Below are 19,388 nucleotides of genomic sequence, written 5' to 3'. Positions count from 1 at the left end.
CCTTAGCTCCAGAACCACTTCTCTGCTGCCTAGCAGACGGTACACTGGCTGAGAACATGTGTTCTAGACTCAGGCAGCCTGGGGTGGAACCTGCTCTACCACCTGCTAGCTAGGTGGTCATGAATGTGCTACCTCTTCTGCATCTATGTCTTTGATTCCTCGTGTGTGACATGGAACTGCCAACATGCTTCTACATCACAGGCTACTGTGAGGACTGAGTGACATAATGCACAGTGCCTGGCAAGGCTTCCACGTTGGAATTTCTTCTTGGCATCACTTGGGAAATTTGTATCTTTTTCTGATTCATAAGAAAAATCAAGAAATTGGGAAATTGTTGAATGTCTCCAAATTCCAATAAATATTAATACTCAGGATTTGAGGTTGAGAGATCAGACTTCCAAAATCAAATTACTCTATATTTTATATGATTTATGCATTTTTATAATAATGCATGATCATAATAATAAACAGTGAGTCATCTCTTATATAATAATTTCAGAAGTACTCTGTAGAAGAAAATAATGAATACATGGTTTATTGTTATTTGAACCAATATATTATGACATACTATATATTTCAAAAATATGTAAAAAGTTATCTCAACCAGATACAAACATTTGATGATAAAAAATAGTAAAAATGGGAACATTAACACAAAATAAATGCCAAAATAAAACCTATTTTAAAATTCAAAGATAATATCACAAATACTTAATTTTTTTTTTTTTTTTTTTTGCGGTACGCAGGCTTCTCTCACTGTTATGGCCTCTCCCGTTGCAGAGCACAGGCTCTGGACGCGCAGGCTCAGCGGCCATGGCTCACGGGCCTAGCTGCTCCGCGGCACATGGGATCTTCCCGGACCGGGGCACGAGCCCATGTCCCCTGCAACGGCAGGCGGACTCTCAACCACTGCGCCACCAGGGAGGCCCACAAATACTTAATATTTAAACTCTGTCATTCTAAAAGAAAATTTAAAAACACTATACAGCATTAAGTATCCAACAGTTGATCTTTGTTTCATGCCAAGTTTTCCAGACATGGAAAGAAAATTTTATTTCCTTTCTGTGTTGATGGAATTAGGATGGAGATGGACAGGGGAGACAGAGAGAACCTGTCCCCATTAAGAGAACATCCTAAGCACCTCTGATGCACACGTGAAGACACACACTGCTTCATATTAGTTCATCTCCTTTATTTAACAGTGAAAATACTCTGTCTTTTTGCCCTGATTTTCATTTTGTCATTGAAATAGGTATTACTCTTGCCAATTCAGATTTTAAATCCATTTCTGATTTCATGTCAGTGTATTCTACAGCAACATTTCCATCTACTTCTCTTTGCATTTCTGCTATTATTTTCAAAGAACTGTAATCTACAGCAAATACTCAAACACTAGAAAACACCAGTGGACATTACTGGGCAATATTTGAATAATGCAAGATTTGTATCTCCTTGGTATTAATAACACTGCATAGAATCACACATCAAAATACTAAGCTAAGGATTTATTTTACTTCTAAAATCTGTTATTTATCGGAATACCACTCATGGCATTTGTATAAAATATAATGGCTCATCACTGGCAACAGACAGGTCAGGAACACACACTTACAACATGGCAACAGCTACAATTAAGACTAACTGATTAGCTTGTGACTACTTTTCTCCTACATATTTCAGTCTAGGTTCCCAGAAATGCTGACTCTGAGCAGTCTTGCTTTCAACTTGACATCAGTAGATTCTTTCAGATCAAGATGTCTCTATGTTGATTGTTAAGATTTAATTATCAAAGGAGAATGGTGCTTAGTGCTCAAGAAACATCACCTGTTACCATTATCATTATTTCAGTCCCCATCTAGAGGTCTCAGAGGACCACTACCTCACTGCTTCCCTCAAGCAAAACTCTAAGTATATCTTCTCTGAGTTAATAGTTACTGTCCATTCAATAGCTTAAGACAGAAATCTCAGTTAACTTTGACTCTTCTCTGAGTCCCAGTGTATCATCAAGCTCCATGTCTTGTTGATTTCTGGCTTCCATCTTTCTCAAATCCCACCCTGCCTCTATCCATTCTCCATCCTGATCAGCACGTCCTTAGTTCAGGCCCTCTTCATTTTTTTTTTTTTTTTTTTTTTTGCGGTATGCGGGCCTCTCACTGTTGTGGCCTCTCCCGTTGCAGAGCGGAGGCTCAGCGGCCATGGCTCACGGGGCCCAGTCGCTCCACGGCACGTGGGATCCTCCCGGACCGGGGCATGAACCCGTGTCCCCTGCATCGGCAGGCGGACCCTCAACCACTACGCCACCAGGGAAGCCCCCTCTTCATTTCTTGATGGAGCTATTATCAAAGCCTCCCATCTGTGACCTGGCTGCCAATCTCTCATCCTGTTTGCTGAGGCTGTTTCTAAAATGCAGATCTAGATATCTTCTCTGGCTTTATAAAAAGGCCAGTCGATATCCACAGTCTCAAGGACAACATCCAAATTCTCTGAATGCTATACAATGACTCTCACAATCTGGACCTGAACTTGCCAACCTCCTCTCTGGTCAAACCTTCATGAATCTTTATGTCAGGTCATGAATCTTTATTCAGAATCAAAGGTCAAACCTTCGTGAATCTTTAATCATAATTCTTCTCACTTTAAAATGTCAAAATTTTTAGTGTGTGTGGGATCAAGATGGTAGAGTAGGAAGACTGGGCTCATCTTCCTCATGAATACATCAAAGCTGCAACTATATAGAGAACAAATCTCACTGAAATCAACCTGGGGACCAGCAGGATGGCTCTTCTACAACCAAGGCTGTAAAGAAAACTCCACACAGAGTCTGGTAGTAAGGGAGGAGAAGCGATCTGGTTGGGACCCCCACCTCTAGAGGGGGACACAGAAGAGGAGGGGATATCACAGGCTCGAGGATGCTCCCTGGGGAGCGAGGGGTCTGAGCCACATATTAGGCAGCCCAGCCCTGGGGTCCAGCACTAGGAAGACAAGCCCCCTTGATGGTCTGAAAACCAACGTGGCTTACTGGAGGGCTGTAAGAAACCAAGACTACACTCTTGAAGAGTACATGCACAGACCTGCTTGCTGCCAGTCGCAGCACAGAAGCAGCAGACTGGAAACTGTGTGGAGCTCTGCCCAGCCTGCCAGGACCACCCTGGCATGCCCCCATCCGGCAATGGCAACCTGCTCCAGCCGCTCTTGTTCCAAAGCTGCTCTCCACTAAGGTGGAGGCTGCTGTTGCCAACAAGTGTGCACACACTTTGAGAGAAGAGAACTTGGTCTGACCCCAGCCCTGCCTCTGACCAGGGCAAAGGCAGCCATGGCCAGTGCACGCTTTGGTGCACACTCTCAGAAGGGTGAAAGGCTAACTCCAGGGCAGAAACAGCCATCCCCTGAGCACGTGTCTCTGCACATACTGGGGAGGGAGCCAGCCCAGTAGTGTGGAACCAAGCCCTCTGGCCCCGACCTAGCCTCTAACCCAGGTGCACACACTGGGGAAAAAGTGAAAGCAGCATAGAAGTACAACCCCAAATCCTCAGGTCCTGGCCATACCCCAAACCAAGGTTGAGAATGCCATCACACCTGGGAGAAATCCAATTCCCTCAGAGGTCCTGCTCCAACCCCTATGTCCCCAATCCCACCCCCTGATAGGGTGGTGATGGCCACTGAGCACAGGAGAAGCTCCAACTCACACCTGACTCCAGCTCTAGCCCCTCCATCTCCAGCCCTACCACCCATCAAGGTGGTAGCTGCCAGCACACCCCAGGTGAAGACACAGCCCATACTCATTTCAGATCCAGTTCTCCCACCAAAGCCCCTGGGCACATGCAGACTGCATAGGGACATTCCCACACAAGGACACACCTTCAAGACTGGGAAAGGTAACTGTTTCACCTAATTTCACAGAGTCAGAGAAAGTTAAACAAAATAAGAAGAGGAAGGAATATGTTTCAAACAAAAAACAAAAACAAAAAACCTTGACAAAACCCTAATAAAACAGAGATAAGTAATTTACCTGATAAACAGTTCAAAGCAATGGTAATGAGAATAACAACTGAACTTGGGAAAATAATACATGAACACAGTGAGAACTTTAATAGAGAACTAGAAAACATAAAAAAGAACCAGACACAGCAGAAGAATATAGTAAGTAAAATGAAAAATACAGTAGAGGGAATTAACAGCAGATAAAGTGATACAGAAGAATGCACAAGTGATCTGAAAGATAGAATAATGGAAATCACCCAATCAGAACAGCAAAAAGAAATACAGATTTAAAAAATGAGAATAGTTTAAAGGACCTCGAGGACAACATAAGTGTACTAACATTTGCATTATAGGAGTCCTAGAAGGAGAAGAGGGAGAGAGAAAGAAGTAGAAAATGTATTTGATGAAATTATGGTTGAAAACTTCCTGAACTTGAAAAAGGAAACAGATATACAGGTCCAGGAAGCACAGAGAGTCCCAAACAAGATGAACCCAAAGACACTCACACCAAGAATTAAAATGGCAAAAGTTAAAGATAAAGAGAGAATTTTAAAAGCAGCAAGAGAAAAACCAAGAGTCACATACAAGGGAACCAATATAAATCTATCAGCTGATTTTTCTGCAGAAACTTTGCAGGCCAGAAGGGAGCGGCATGATATATTCAAAGTGCTGAAAGGGAGAAAACCTACAACCTAGGACACTCTACCCTGCAAGATTATCATTTACAATTGAAGGAGAGATACGAAGCTCCTTAAACAAGCAAAAACTGAGAGATCATCAATACTAAGCTGACCTTACAAGAAGCATTAGAGGGTCTTCTTTAAGTAAAAAAGGCTACAACAAGAAATAAGAAATTATAGGAAGGGAAAAATCCCACTGGTAAAAGCAAATATATAGGAAAGGCTGAGAATCAACCAGTTAAGAAAGTGAGCACAAAGGTTAAAAGACAAAAATTGTAAAGTCAACTTTAACTACAATAAACAGTTAAGGGATTGACACAAAGATGTAAAATATGACATCAAAAACAGAAAATGTGGGGGAGAGGAATAAAACTGTAGTACTTTTAGAATGTGCTTAAACTTAAGTGACTATCAGTTTAAAACAAGCAAATATAATTATAGGTCAACATATATGAACTCCACAGTAAGAGCAAATCAAAAACCTACAATAGGTACACAAAAACTACAGAGAAAGAAACATAACACTAAAGAAAATCACCAAACCACAAGGGAAGAGACTAAAAGAAGAAGAACAGGGAAGAACTACAAAAACAACCAGAAAACAAGTAATAAAATGGCAGTAAGTACTTACCTATCAATAAGCACTTTAAATGTCAATGGACTAAATGCTCCAGTCAAAAGACATAGGGTGACTGATCAGATAAAACAAACAAGACCCATCTATATGCTGCCTACAAGAGACTCACAGTGCTAAAACCCACATAGACTAAAAGTGGGAGAATGGAAAAAGATATTCCATGCAAATGGAAACAATAAGAAAGCTGGGGTAGCAACACTCATGTCAGACAAAGTAGACTTTAAAATAAAGTCTATAAAAAAAGACAAAAAGGTCATTATATAATGGTAAAGGGATCAATACAAGAAGAGGATATAAAATTCATTAACATATATGCACGTAATATAGGAACACCAAAATATATTAAGCAAATGTTAATAGATATAAAGGAAGAAATTGACAATAATACAATAGTAAGGGACATTAACACCTCACTTACATCAATGGATAGATCATCCAGACAGAAAATCAATAAACAGTGGCCTTAAATGACACAGTAGACCAGATGGACTTAATAGATATCTATAGGACATTCCATACAAAACAAAAGAATGCATATTCTTTTCAAATGCACATGGAATGTTCTCCAGGATAGATCAATTGTTAGGCCACAAAACAAGTCTCAACAAAATTAAAAGGGATATAAATTATATCAAACATATTTTCCAACCATAATTGTATGAAACTAGAAATCAATTATAGGAAGAAAAATAGGAAAAACACAAATACATAGAGGCTAAACAACATGTTACCAAAAAACTAATGGGTCAATGAAGAAATCAAAGAGGAAATCAGAAAATACCTTGAGACAAATGAAAATAAAAACACAATTTTCCAAAATTTATGGGATGTAGCAAAAGCAGGTCTACTGGGGTAAGTTTATAGCAATACAGGCCTTCTTCAAGAAACAAGAAAAATCTCAAATAAACAACCTAACCTACCACCTAAAGAAATGAGAGAGAAAACAAAGTCAGAAAAAGGAAGGAAAAGATCAGAGTGGAAATAAATAAAAGAGACCAAAAGAAAAGAAAAGATCAGTGAAACCAAGAGCTAGTTTTTCAAAAAGATAAGCAAAATGAATAAGCTTTTTGCCAGGCTCATTGAGAAAAAAAGAAAGAGGACACAAATAAGCAAAATAAGAAATGAAAGAGAATAAATTACAACTGATATCACAGAAATACAAACAACATAAGAGAATACTATGAACAGTTATATGCCGACAAATTGGTCGAACTAGAAGAGATGGATAAATTCCTAGAAGCATACAATCTTCCAAGATTGAAATCAGGAAGAAATAGATAACCTGAACAAACTGATTACTAGTATTGAAAATGAATCAGTAATTAAAAAAAAAAAAAAAAACTCCCAACAAAGAAAAGTCCAGGACTAGATAGCTTCACAGGGGAATGCTACCAAACATATACAGAAGAGTTCATACGTATCCATCTTATACTATTCCAAAAATTAAAGAGGAAGGAACACTCCTAAATTCATTCAATGAGGCCGCTGTCACACTGATACCAAAACTAGATAACAATACTACCCTAAAAATTACAGGTAAATATTTCTGAAGAACAAAGATGCAAAAACCCTCAACAAAATACCAGCAAACCAAATTCAGCAGTATATAAAAAGAATCATACACCTTGATCAAATGGGATTTATTCCAGTGATGCAAGGATGGTTCAGTATCCACAAATCAGTCAATGTGATATACCACATTAACAAAAGGAAGGATAAAAATCACATGATCATTTACATAGATGCAGAAAAAGCATCTGACGAAATTCAACACCCATTCATGATAAAAAAACTCTCAACATAGTTGGTATAAAAGAACATATCTCAAAATAATAAAGGCCATTTATGACAAACCCACAGCTAACAACATACTCAATGGAGAAAATCTGAAAGGTTTTCCTCTAAAATCAGGAACAAGACAAGCATGTCCATTCTCGCTATTTCTATTTAACACAACATTGGAAGTCCTAACCATAGCAATCAGATAATAAAAATTTAAAAAGGGAAGAAGTAAAACTGTCACTATTTGCAGATGACACAATGCTATATATAGAAAGCCCTAAATTCTCCACCAAAAAACTATTAAAACTGATAAGTGAATTTAATCAAGTTGCATGATATAAGATCAATATACAGAGATCTGCTTCTTTTCTATACATCAATAATAAACTATCAGAAAGGGAATACAAGAAAGAATCCCATTTACAATCATATCAAAAAGAATAAAATACCTAGGAATAAATTTAACCAAGGAGATGAAAGGCCTATACTTAGAGAACTATAACACACTGATGAAGAAAACTGAAGATGATACTAAGATATGGAAAGATATCCTGTGTTCATGGATTGGAAGAACTAATATTGTTAAAATGTCCATACTACCCAAAGCAATCTACAGATTTAATGCAATCCCTATCAAAACACCCATGACATTTTTCACAGAACTAAAACAAATGATCCTAAGATTCATATGGAACTGCCAAAGACCCCTAATATCCAAAGCAATCTTTAGGGGGAACAAAAAAATCAAAGCTGGAGGTATAATCCTCCCTGACTTCAGAATATACTACAAAGCTACAGTAATCAAAACAGTATGTTACAGAAAACAGACACATACATCAATGAAACAGAATAGAGAGTCCAGAAATAAACTCACGCACACACAGGTCAGTTAATCTACAAGAAAGGAGGCAAAAATATACAATGGGAAAAGTCAGTCTCTTTAATGAGTGGTGTTGGGAAAACTGAACAGCTACCTGTAAAAAGATGAAATTAGAACATTTTCTCACACCACATACAATAATAAATTCAAAGTGGATTAAAGACTTAGGTGTAAGATTGAAAACTATAAAACTCCTAGAAAAAAACATAGGCAATACACTTTTTCACATAAGTGTTACCAATATTTTTGGATCTGTTTCTTTAGGCAAGGGAAGCAAAAGCAATAATAAACAAATGGAATCTAATTAAACTTAAAGGCTTTTACAAAGTGAAGGAAACCACATACAAAATGAAAAAAATAACCTACTGAATGGGAGAAGATATTTGAAAATGATATGTCTGGTAATGGATTAATATCCAAGATACATAAACAGTTCATACACCTCAATATCTAAAAAGCAAACAACCTGGTTAAAAATTGGGCAGAAGACCTGACTAGACATTTTTCCAAAGAAGACATACAGATGGCCAACAGACATATGAAAATATGTTCGACATTGCTAGTCATCAGGGAAATGCAAATCGAAAGCATAACGAGCTATCACTTCACACTGTCAGAATTGCTACTGTAAAAAAGACAACAAATAATAAATGTTGGCAAGGATATAGAGAAAAGGGAACATACACTGTCAGTGGGAATGTAAATTTTTATACACACTATGGAAAACAGCATGGAGGTTTTTCAAAGAAACTGAAAAAAGAACTTCCATATGATCCAGCAATTCCACTGCTGGGTATATATCCAAAGAAAATGAAAACATAAATTCAAAAAGATGTATGCAACCTAATGTTCATAGCAGCATTATTTACAATAGCCAAAATATGGAAGCAACCTAAATGTCCATCAACAGATGAAAGGATAAAGAAGATGTGGCGGGGGGGGGGGGGGGAATACACACACACACACACACACACACACACACACACACAGAGGAATACTCAGCCATAAAAAAGATTGAAATTGTGCCATTTGCAACAACATGGATGGGCCTGGAGGGTATTGTTCAGTGAGATAAGTCAGACAGAGAAAGACAAAAACTGTATGTTTTCACTTATATGTGGAATCTAAAAAATAAAACAAGTGAATGAACATAACAAAACAGACTCAGAGATACAGAGAACAAACTAGGGGTTACCAGTGGGGAAAGTGGTTAGTGGAGGGTCAAGGAAGGGGAAGGGAATTAAGAGGTACAAACTACAAGGTATAAAAAAAAAATAAGATACAATGATGTAATGTACAACACAGGAAATATAGCCAATATTTTACAATAACTTTAAATGGAGTATAATCTATAAAAATACTGAATCACTATGTTGTATATCTGAAACTAATATAACATTGTAAATCAACTATACTTCAAAAAAAGGTCAAACTTTTATGCTTGTAAGATTTTGCATGCATGGTTCTCTCTATTGATAATAACCGCTTTTACCTGGTAAAACATCTACTCATCCCTTAAGATCCTTTTCTTCTCAGGAATTTCATTCCCTATAAAGTCCTTCCTAACCTCTTCAGGGAGAATTAATACTTCTATCATTTTAACTTTATAGCACTATAAACACGTTTATAGCATTAAATACATAGCATTGTAGTTATCTCTTTATATTGGTCTCCCCATTAGACAGTGAACTCTAGAATGGAGATATATCTCTTTATTTTTATATTCCTTTACCTTCCCCAACACTCTACCCTAAAGCAGTTGCACAGAATAAGTGTTGTGTCTGTGTATGTGTACACACACACACACACACACACACACTAAAAGAATGGATGAATGTATTAACAAATGAATACAGTTATGATAATCGCTTGTGTTTAATTTTTTCAGAAGAGGGAGTAATGAACACTGCATAGGACTAGCTTCTTTATGTCTGAGGGCAAAACAAAGGGGAAATCTTATCTTTGGTCAGAATAACATTTCGATGAAGAGGAAATAAGCCCCTGTTTATTGGGCAAATTAAGCGGCTGAAGACTTTTCTGCTCCCCATGAGAGAAAAATGGACACACTCTCACTGGGAAGGGAAACAGAGTGGGAGTTCAAGGAGAATCAAGATTCCTGAGGCTTCCCAGCCTGGCAGGAGAATGGGAGTGCTTTCTATCAGTGGACTTTGGGCAAACCTGGTATCCTCTCTGGGCCTCAGTCTCCTCCCTTGTAATACGATAGTCTTGGACTACAGTGATAGTTAAGATGTTCCATCTACGATCTCCATACCAGGTTCTGCACAGAGTTCTCAAGCAAGCAGGAGAGTTAATCATCTCTTTTCGCTGCATTAAATTATGAAAGGATAAGGACAACAGAAGATTTCTTAGGAACCATGAAGGAAAAATGCATAATTTATAAAGAACATTGAAATAAGCAGTAGAAGGTATGGGATAGGGTATAAAAGAAAAAGCTGGGTAAATAAAAAACATAAAATATGGTATTAGAAATTAACTTAAGTATATCCATTATCAAAATTAATGTAAATGGATTCAATCAAAGGAAAAATGTTCTCAGATTGTAGACTGGAAACCAAACTAGATCCAGACACACTGTTTACAAGAGATACACCTAAAACATAAAGCATGGAAACCCAAAAGTAAATGAACCATAAAAGAGAAACATAACAATAAGAATTAACCAAAGAAGGCTATTATAGGGGTTTTAATATCAGTTAAAATAACACAAAAATGCATATTAAACATAGAGAATCAGTGAGATATAACAACCTATAAGCAACAGAGGCCCAGGATAGGTTAAAAAAAAGAAGGTATAATCGACAAATCCACAATCCTACTATGTGATTTTTAAACAAATCTCTCACATAAAATACTAGCTGAAACAAATAAAATATTGGTAAAGATATAAAGTATTTGAATAATATGATTAACAAATATAAATTTTAAGAAATATATATGTATACATACCCCCATTGTAGCACCTGTAAGTGGACAAAATAGCTCCTACTATTCTCTGCCTTGCTTACTCCATGCCAAACACACTGTCTTCTTTGTCCTAAAACACCTCTGTCTTATTCGTAGTGTTTCAGAGAACAGAAAAAGAGAAAGAACTGCCCAACTCATTTTATCATCTGATACTAAAACTCAACCAAGGATAACACAAGACATAAAAATATGGGCCATTCTCACTTATGATCACAGATGAGAAAGTTCTATTAAAATATTAGCATATTGGGCTTCCCTGGTGGCGCAGTGGTTGAGAGTTCGCCTGCCGATGCAGGGGACACGGGTTCGTGTCCCGGTCTGGGAAGATCCCACATGCCGCAGAGCGGCTGGGCCCGTGAGCCATGGCCGCTGAGCCTGCGTGTCCGGAGCCTGTGCTCCGCAACTGGAGAGGCCACAACAGTGAGAGGCCCGTGTACCGCAAAAAAAAAAAAAAAAAAAAAAAAAAAAAAAAAAAAATTAGCATACTGCATATTAGCAATTTATTAAAAACTAATCACAAATAGACTTTATTCCAGAAATGCAAGGGTGTTTTAATGTTTGAAAAATCTATTAATTTAATTCACTTGTTGACATTTGGGGCTAGATAATTCTTTATTGTGGGGGCTGACCTGTTGCATATATGATGTTCAGCAGCATCCCTGGCCTCTACCTACTAGCAGCCAGTAGCACCTTCCTCCCAGCTGTGACAACCGAAAATGTCTCCAGACACTGCCAAATGAAACTGTCCCCGGTTGAGAACCCACTGATGCAGAGGCTGATGAACTGTCTCATGCATTATGTTTCCACTTAATGGGATCTGGGCCAACTATACAGGCCTAATGAAACACTGCCCAGACTGCTATATTTTGCTTCAGATAATATCCATCAAACAGAGTTTCCACTTATTTTAGAATTCAAAGTTTTATATACCAAAAGAACAATACTAAATCCACTTTATTATTCCTCTGTATAAAATCAACGTATACCTCCACAGGATGCTGGTTCTAAACTTACTCAATATCTAGTATCCACATGTAAACTATATGAGGACAACTTTTTGGTAACTTTTATTGCGACATAATTTTATCTTATTTATTTATTTATTTAATTGCAGAGTGTCTAGTTTATTATGAAAGGGTTCTCCCAGTATGTACACAGGAACCCAAACTATCAGTTTATCCTGCCCACCCCACCCCCCGCAAAGGCATATCAGCAACAACAGGGTTCCTTCATGGTACCTAGAAGAACTGCAGAACTGCTGGGGTGAAAACATCATCGATGCCCCCTGTGTTGTGTACTTTACACACTCTGAGGCAGTGTGATAAAGCTCTCAACACAGCAGCCTACCCAGGTAAGGTCATCCACCAAATGCATTCTCCCAGGGCTAAGAGACAATCTCACTACACACGAAGATACTAAGACCCAAACTCCAAAAGCCAGAGCTAGGGTCCAGGGCACTGGTTCTTCTACAGCACCAGTAGCACAAATCAGAGCGACTGGGAAGCTTTCAACACTACACCTATAGGGCCCCACTCGGAGTCAGAGGGTTTGGGGACACCTGTGCCTGGATGCAGAGGAGTGAATGCTCAGAGGGCAGGGATGAAGGAGGTCGTCATTCCTTGCCCTCCTTTTATCATAGTTGTATATAACCAGATACATATAAAAACATACAGTTCACTTTTATTTATAATCAAATGGGCACTATACTTTTCAGTGCCTAATCCCACTTTAAAACTTCATGCTGGATGCTGGTGGCAGGCCAAGATATTATTTTTTTATGCATTAAATCCCACACTGGGCTTCCGGAGATAGATGATAAGAGAAAATAACTCACTGTCATCCCCCTTTGCCATGAGACCGGTAGCTCTGGTCTGCCAGGTATTGATAAAATAAGAGAAGGCAGCAAATCGGTGGGCAGAAGTCTTATGGGAGAGATGCCTGGCTGAAATACCAGACTCGACCCCAGAGGGAAACTGGCGTCTCTTAATCTAGAGCTATACTCGGACCAGCATGGACAGCACCTAACCAACCATCTGTTACAATGGAAAGCAACAACTGACACCTGTCCTTAGAAGCAATATCAGGTGGGGGTGAAAGTTTTCTTTGCACAACAGAAGTGGCCATGTATACAGTGTATACAGCTTGTCCTCCACCAAGGCTAAGTTGAGGGGACTTGAGTATCAAGGACAAAGGATTTAAGTCAATGATTATGGTGCCGCTGGGACTGGAATAAGAGGTGTTACTAGGCGTTCCCTACAACAAAAAGGGGTCTAGAGCTTGGTAAGGCTACAACAAAGGTCGCCTTTTTCTTGACATCTCAGCCAGCTCTTCCCTGATGTGCTGCGCAGAAACCTCATCTCTTTTCAGCTTTGCTCGTTTCAGTGCTTCCTAGTAGATCTCTTCTACTTGTGCATATCGTTCTCTGTGCATCGGGGCTGCAGCCAGATTACTGAGCAGCACTTGGAGCTCAGGGTGCTCCACCTGTCTCGCCAGGTCTGACGCCCTCTGTACGTGAACACAGGCCTCGTCAGAGCGGCCCTGTGCATCCAGGGTGGTAGCCAGGTCACTCAGCAGCACGATGGTCTGTGGGTGTCTTTCTCCTAGTATTTCTTCAGAGATCTGTAAAGCTTCTTCATACATCCTTTGTGCCTGTGATGGCTGCTCGGAGAACGGAAGGTAGCGGGCATAGGTATCTAGGCACATGCCCAAGAGGAGATGGGTGTTGGCTTTCTCTTACACTGACAAAGTGGCTTCTGATAATTCGTTTTCTTTTTCAATTTTTTCCTCTAGAGCCGAAATGCAGAATTATAGCCAGCAAGAGCCAATTCCTGTCTATTCTGAGCAGTATAAATAGTGGCCAGCTTTAGAGAGATTTCTATTATTGCATTGTTTTCCTGTTGCATGGCCCCTCCAAGCAAGTAACTCATTGTTGCTCTAAAAAGTTTTTCCGCATTTTCAAGCTGACACCGTAAAAATGATAAGCTGGCCATCAAATCATAAATGTAAGTGATGGCCGTCTTGTTATCACTCTAATAGGCAAGATGAAGAGCATCATGCAAAATTAGCTTCGCCTCTTCTGGCTCATCTTTCATGATGCGCAACTGCCAGCCGCAGCAGTTGTGAAATTGTGAAATTTTTTGTTCTAGTTCTGTGGAAAATGCCATTGGTAGTTTGATAGGGATTGCACTGAATCTGTAGATTGCTTTGGGTAGTACAGTCATTTTCACAATGACTTGGATTCTTCCAATCCAAGAATGTGGTGTATCTCTCCATCTGTTTGTATCATCTTTAATTTCTTTCATCAGTGTCATAGTTTTCTGCACACAAGTCTTTTGTCTCCTTAGGTAGGTTTATTCCTAGGTATTTTATTCTTTTTGTTGCAATGCTAAATGGGAGTGTTTCCTTAATTGCTCTTTCAGATTTTTCATCATTAGTGTATAGGAATGCAAGAGATTTCTGCATTAATTTTGTATCCTGCTACTTTACCAAATTCGTTGATTAGCTTTAGTAGTTTTCTGGTAGCATCTTTAGGAGTGTCTATGTATAGTATCATGTCATCTGCAAACAGCGACAGCTTTACTTCTTCTTTCCCAATTTGTATTCCTTTTATTTCTTTTTCTTCTCTGATTGCTGTGGCTAAAACTTCCAAAACTATGTTGAATAATAGTGGTGAGAGTGGACAACCTTGTCTTGTTCCTGATCTTAGAGGAAATGCTTTCAGTTTTTCACCATTCAGAATGATGTTGGCTGTGGGTTTGTCATATAAGGCCTTTATTATGCTGAGGCAAGTTCCCTCTATGCCTACTTTCTGGAGAGTTTTTATCATAAATGGGTGTTGAATTTTGTCGAAAGCTTTTCCTGCACCTATTGAGATGATCATATGGTTCTTATCCTTCTATTTGTTAATATGGTATATCACATTGATTTTCATATATTGAAGAATCCTTCCGTTCCTGGGATAAACCCCACTTGATCATGGTGTATGATCCTTTTAATGTGCTGTTGGATTCTGTTTGCTAGTATTTCGTTCAGGATTTTTACATCTATGTTCATCAGGGATATTGGCCTGTAGTTTTCTTTCTTTGTGACATCTTTGTCTGGTTTTGGCATCAGGGTGATGGTGGCCTCAAAGAATGAGTTTGGGAGTGTTCCTCCTTCTGCTATATTCCGGAAGAGTTTGAGAGGATGGGTGTTAGCTCTTCTATAAATGTTAGACAGAATTTGCCTGTGAAGCCGTCTGGTCCCGGACTTTTGTTTGTTGGAAGATTTTTAACCAAGTCTCAATTTCAGTGCTTGTGATTGGTCTGTTTGTATTTTCTATTTCTTCCTAGTTCAGTCTCAGATGGATGTGCTTTTATAAGAATTTGTCCATTTCTTCCAGGTTGTCCATTTTATTGCCATATAGTTGCTTGTAGTAATCTCTCATGATCCTTGTATTTCTGCAGTGTCAGTTGTTACTTCCCCTTTTTCATTTCTAATTCTATTGATTTGAATCTTCTCCATTTTTTTCTTGATGAGTCTGGCTTATGGTTCATCAATTTTGTTTATCTTCTCAAAGAACAAGCTTTTAATTTTATTGATCATTGTTATCGTTTCCTTCATTTCTTTTTCATTTATTTCTGATCTGATCTTTATGATTTCTCTCCTTCTGCTAATTTTGGGGATTTTTTGGTCATTCTTTCTCTGATTGCTTTAGGTGTAAGGTTAGGTTGTTTATTTGAGATGTTTCTTGTTTCTTAAGGTAGGATTGTATTGCTATAAACTTCCCTCTTAGAACTGCTTTTGCTGCATCCCATAGGTTTTGGGTCATCGTGTTTCCCTTGTCATTTGATTCTAGGTATTTCTTGATTTCCTCTTTGAGCTCTTCAGTGATCTCTTGGTTATTAAGTAGTGTATTGTTTGGCCTCCATATGTTTGTATTTTTTACAGATTTTTTCCTGTAATTGATATCTAGTCTCATAGCATTGTGGTCACAAAAGATACTTGATACGATTTCAATTTTCTTAAATTTACTAAGGGTTGATTTGTGACCCAAGATATTATCTATCCTGGAGAATGTTCCATGAGCACTTGAGAAGAAAGTGTATTCTGTTGTTTTTGGATGGGACGTCCTATAAATATCAACTAAGTCCATCTTGTTTAATGTATCATTTAAAGCTTGTGCTTCCTTAATTATTTTCATTTTGGATGATCTGCCCATTGGTGAAAGTGGGGTGTTAAAGTCCCCTACTATGATTGTGTTACTGTCGATTTCCCCTTTTATAGCTATTAGCATTTGCCTTATGTATTGAGGTGCTCCTATGTTGGGTGCATAAATATTTATAATTGTTATATCTTCTTCTTGGATTGATCCCTTGAACATTATGTAGTGTCCTTCTTTGTCTCTTGTAATTGTCTTTGTTTTAAAGTCTATTTTGTCTGATATGAGAATTGCTATTCCAGCTTTCTTTTGATTTCCATTTGCATGGAATATCTTTTTCGATCCCCTCACTTTCAGTCTGTATGTGTCCATAGGTCTGAAGTGGGTCTGTCGTAGACAGCATATGTATGGGTCTTGTTTTTGTATCCATTCAGCCAGTCTATGTCTTTTGGTTGCAGCATTTAATCCATTTACATTTAAGGTAGTTATTGATATGTATGTTCCTATTACCATTTTCTTAACTGTTTTGGGTTTGGTTTTGTAGGTCTTTTTCTTCTCTTGTGTTTTATGCCTAGAGAAGTTCCTTTAGCATTTGTTGTAAAGCTGGTTCGGTGGTGCTGAATTCTCTTAGCCTTTGCTTGTCTGTAAAGGTTTTAATTTCTCCATCGAATCTGAATGAGATCCTTGCTGAGTAGAGTAATCTTGGTTGTAGGTTTTTCCCTTTCAACACTTTAAATACATCCTGCCACTCCCTTCTGGCTTGCAGAGTATCTGCTGAAAGATCAGCTGTTAAGCTTATGGGGATTCTCTTGTGTGTTATTTGCTGTTTTTCCCTTGCTGCTTTTAATGTTTTCTCTTTGTATTTAATTTTTGATAGTTTGATTAATATGTGTCTTGGCGTGTTTCTCCTTGGATTTATCTGGTATGGGACTCTCTGCGCTTCCTGGACTGGATTGACTATTTCCTTTCCCATATTAGGGAAGTTTTCAACTATAATCTTCAAATATTTTCTCAGTCCCTTTCTTTTTCTCTTCTTCTTCTGGGACCCCTATAATTCGAATGTTGATGTGTTTAATGTTGTCCCAGAGGTCTCTGAGACTGTCCTCAATTCTTTTCATTCTTTTTTCTGCTCTGCAGTAGTTATTTCCACTATTTTATCTTCCAGGTCACTTATCCATTCTTCTGCCTCAGTTATTGTACTATTGATTCCTTCTAGAGAATTTTTAATTTCATTTATTGTGTTGTTCATCATTGTTTGTTTGCTCTTTAGTTCTTCTAGGTCCTTGTTAAACATTTCCTGTATTTTCTCCATTCTATTTCCAAGAGTTTGAATCATCTTTACTATCATTACTCTGAATTACTTTTCAGGTGACTGCCTATTTCCTCTTCATTTGTTTGGTCAGGTGGGTTTATACCTTGCTCCTTCATCTGCTGTGTGTTTCTCTGTCTTCTCATTTTGTTTAACTTGCTGTGTTTGGGGTCTCCTTTTCGCAGGCTGCCGGTTCGTAGTTCCCATTGTTTTTGGTGTCTGCCCCCAGTGGCTAAAGTTGGTTCAGTGGGTTGCGTAGGCTTCCTGGTGGAGGGAACTAGTGCCTGTGTTCTGGTGGATGAGGCTAGATCTTGTCTTTCTCACGGGCAGGACCGTGTCCAGTGGTGTGTTTTGCGGTGTCTGTGACCTTAATAAGATTTTAGGCAGCCTCTCTGCTAATGGGTGGGGCTGTGTTCTAGTCTTGCTAGTTGTCTGGCAAGGGGTGTCCAGCACTGGAGCTTGCTGGTTGTTGAGAGGAGCTGGGTCTTAGCATTGAGATGGAGATCCCTGGGAGAGCTTTCGCTGTGTGATATTACGTGGAGAAGGAGGTCTCTGGTGGACCAAGGCCCTGAACTCGGCTCTCCCACCTCAGAGGCACAGGCCTGACACCCGGCCAGAGCACCAGGACTCTGTCAGTCACACGGCTTTTGGGAAGTCTGAGGTCTTCTGCCAGCGTTCAGTAGGTATTCTGTAGGAGTTGTTCCACGTGTAGTTGTATTTCTGATGTATTTGTGTGGAGGAAGGTGATCTCCACCTCTTACTCCTCCGCCATCTTGAAGGTCTCTCCAACAAAACTGATAGTGTGACTTGTTCAGGTATGTTGTTCATTCTGTGGCTTCCATTGTGCAGGTCCAGAGTCAGTCATTTGTTAGCAACACATACATATCTTCAAAGGCAATGCTGCTCCAGGGACCAGTGCAAAGCAGTCACTGGTCATCCAGACCTCGTGTCGGGGAGGCTGTTCTGCTTGTCCTGGAGCTTCGGCCTGAGAGGCAGGCATCCGATGTAGCACTTAGCTAGATTTGCTGCCTGGTGGGCACCGTCTCTGACTTTCTCTCCCTGCCTGGCTCTCTCTGGGGCACCATCTTTTTTTTTAAATCATAGAATCTTAAGGCTAATACAGAGGACCTTGGAGATGATGTTGTTAAATAGCCTTATTTTACAAAAAGGCAACAAAGGGGTGAACTGTCACAGAAAATAGTTACTGGAAAATCTAGAACTTGAATATAGTTTTCAGGATTTCAAGACAAGAGCTAATTTAAACATGCCACTTACAATGGTAATATTAACAGATTAGTCCACCAAAAAAAAAAAAAGCTATTTAGCCCACAGTATGGCTAAAACATCTAGCAATGAACAATCAGTAGGCAACAACAGCATTGCAGTAATCATTATTAGAGTAACCCAAAAGTTATTATGTTGAAAAGAAGTTTTTTAAAATAATACTGGGCTAAGTTAACTAAAAAGTGATGGGAAGGTCTATTAATAATTTCTGTGGGGATTCTTAAAGGAAACTTAAAAGCTCTTAAGAGGCTGGTGATCCTGGTTCTTTAATGTCTAACTTCACCATACAACTTAGGACTTTCCTTTCCATGAGAGGTCTATAGCAAAAATATGATTCAAACTTATCAGGCATAACTAAGGTTGTTTGGGACCTCTCCATTAACTGCCAACTCTTTAAGTTAAGATTTGTAAATCTGCCCTGAGAATGCTAGAAGAGACATGCTCTGTATTAGAGATGATGCAACACACAAGACTGCTAAATTTTATTCTCTTGAAATAGAAATTACATATATGATTCTGTAATTTCCCTCATTTCATAAATTTTCCTCAATTTTTCAAGGGTGTTTCCTTTAATATCAAATTTAAGCAGCTGGATTTACATGCAGAAAACCATCGGTGATACTCATGCCTCCTCCATCTTTACCTGTCTGGTGTGATCAACTCCTAGATCTCCCATGATCTGAGGCCTTTTCCTGTTCTCTTTCCCATCT

At 38.8% G+C, this 19,388-nt stretch overlaps 1 protein-coding gene and 1 pseudogene across 5 annotated transcripts in view; both read right to left on the bottom strand.

Moving 5' to 3' along the window:
- Positions 1-19,388, bottom strand: part of IGSF11 (immunoglobulin superfamily member 11) — a 147,349-nt gene that overhangs the window by 8,412 nt on the left and 119,549 nt on the right. The gene's annotated exons all lie outside the window — the stretch shown is intronic.
- LOC116753119 lies at positions 13,232-14,037 on the bottom strand (annotated as a pseudogene).

Source organism: Phocoena sinus, chromosome 4 (assembly GCF_008692025.1).
Source record: "Phocoena sinus isolate mPhoSin1 chromosome 4, mPhoSin1.pri, whole genome shotgun sequence".
In the NCBI taxonomy this organism is placed as follows: Eukaryota; Metazoa; Chordata; class Mammalia; order Artiodactyla; family Phocoenidae; genus Phocoena; species Phocoena sinus.
The sequence above is the reverse complement of the archived record's forward strand: the minus strand, read 5'-3'. Positions and strand labels throughout refer to the sequence as shown.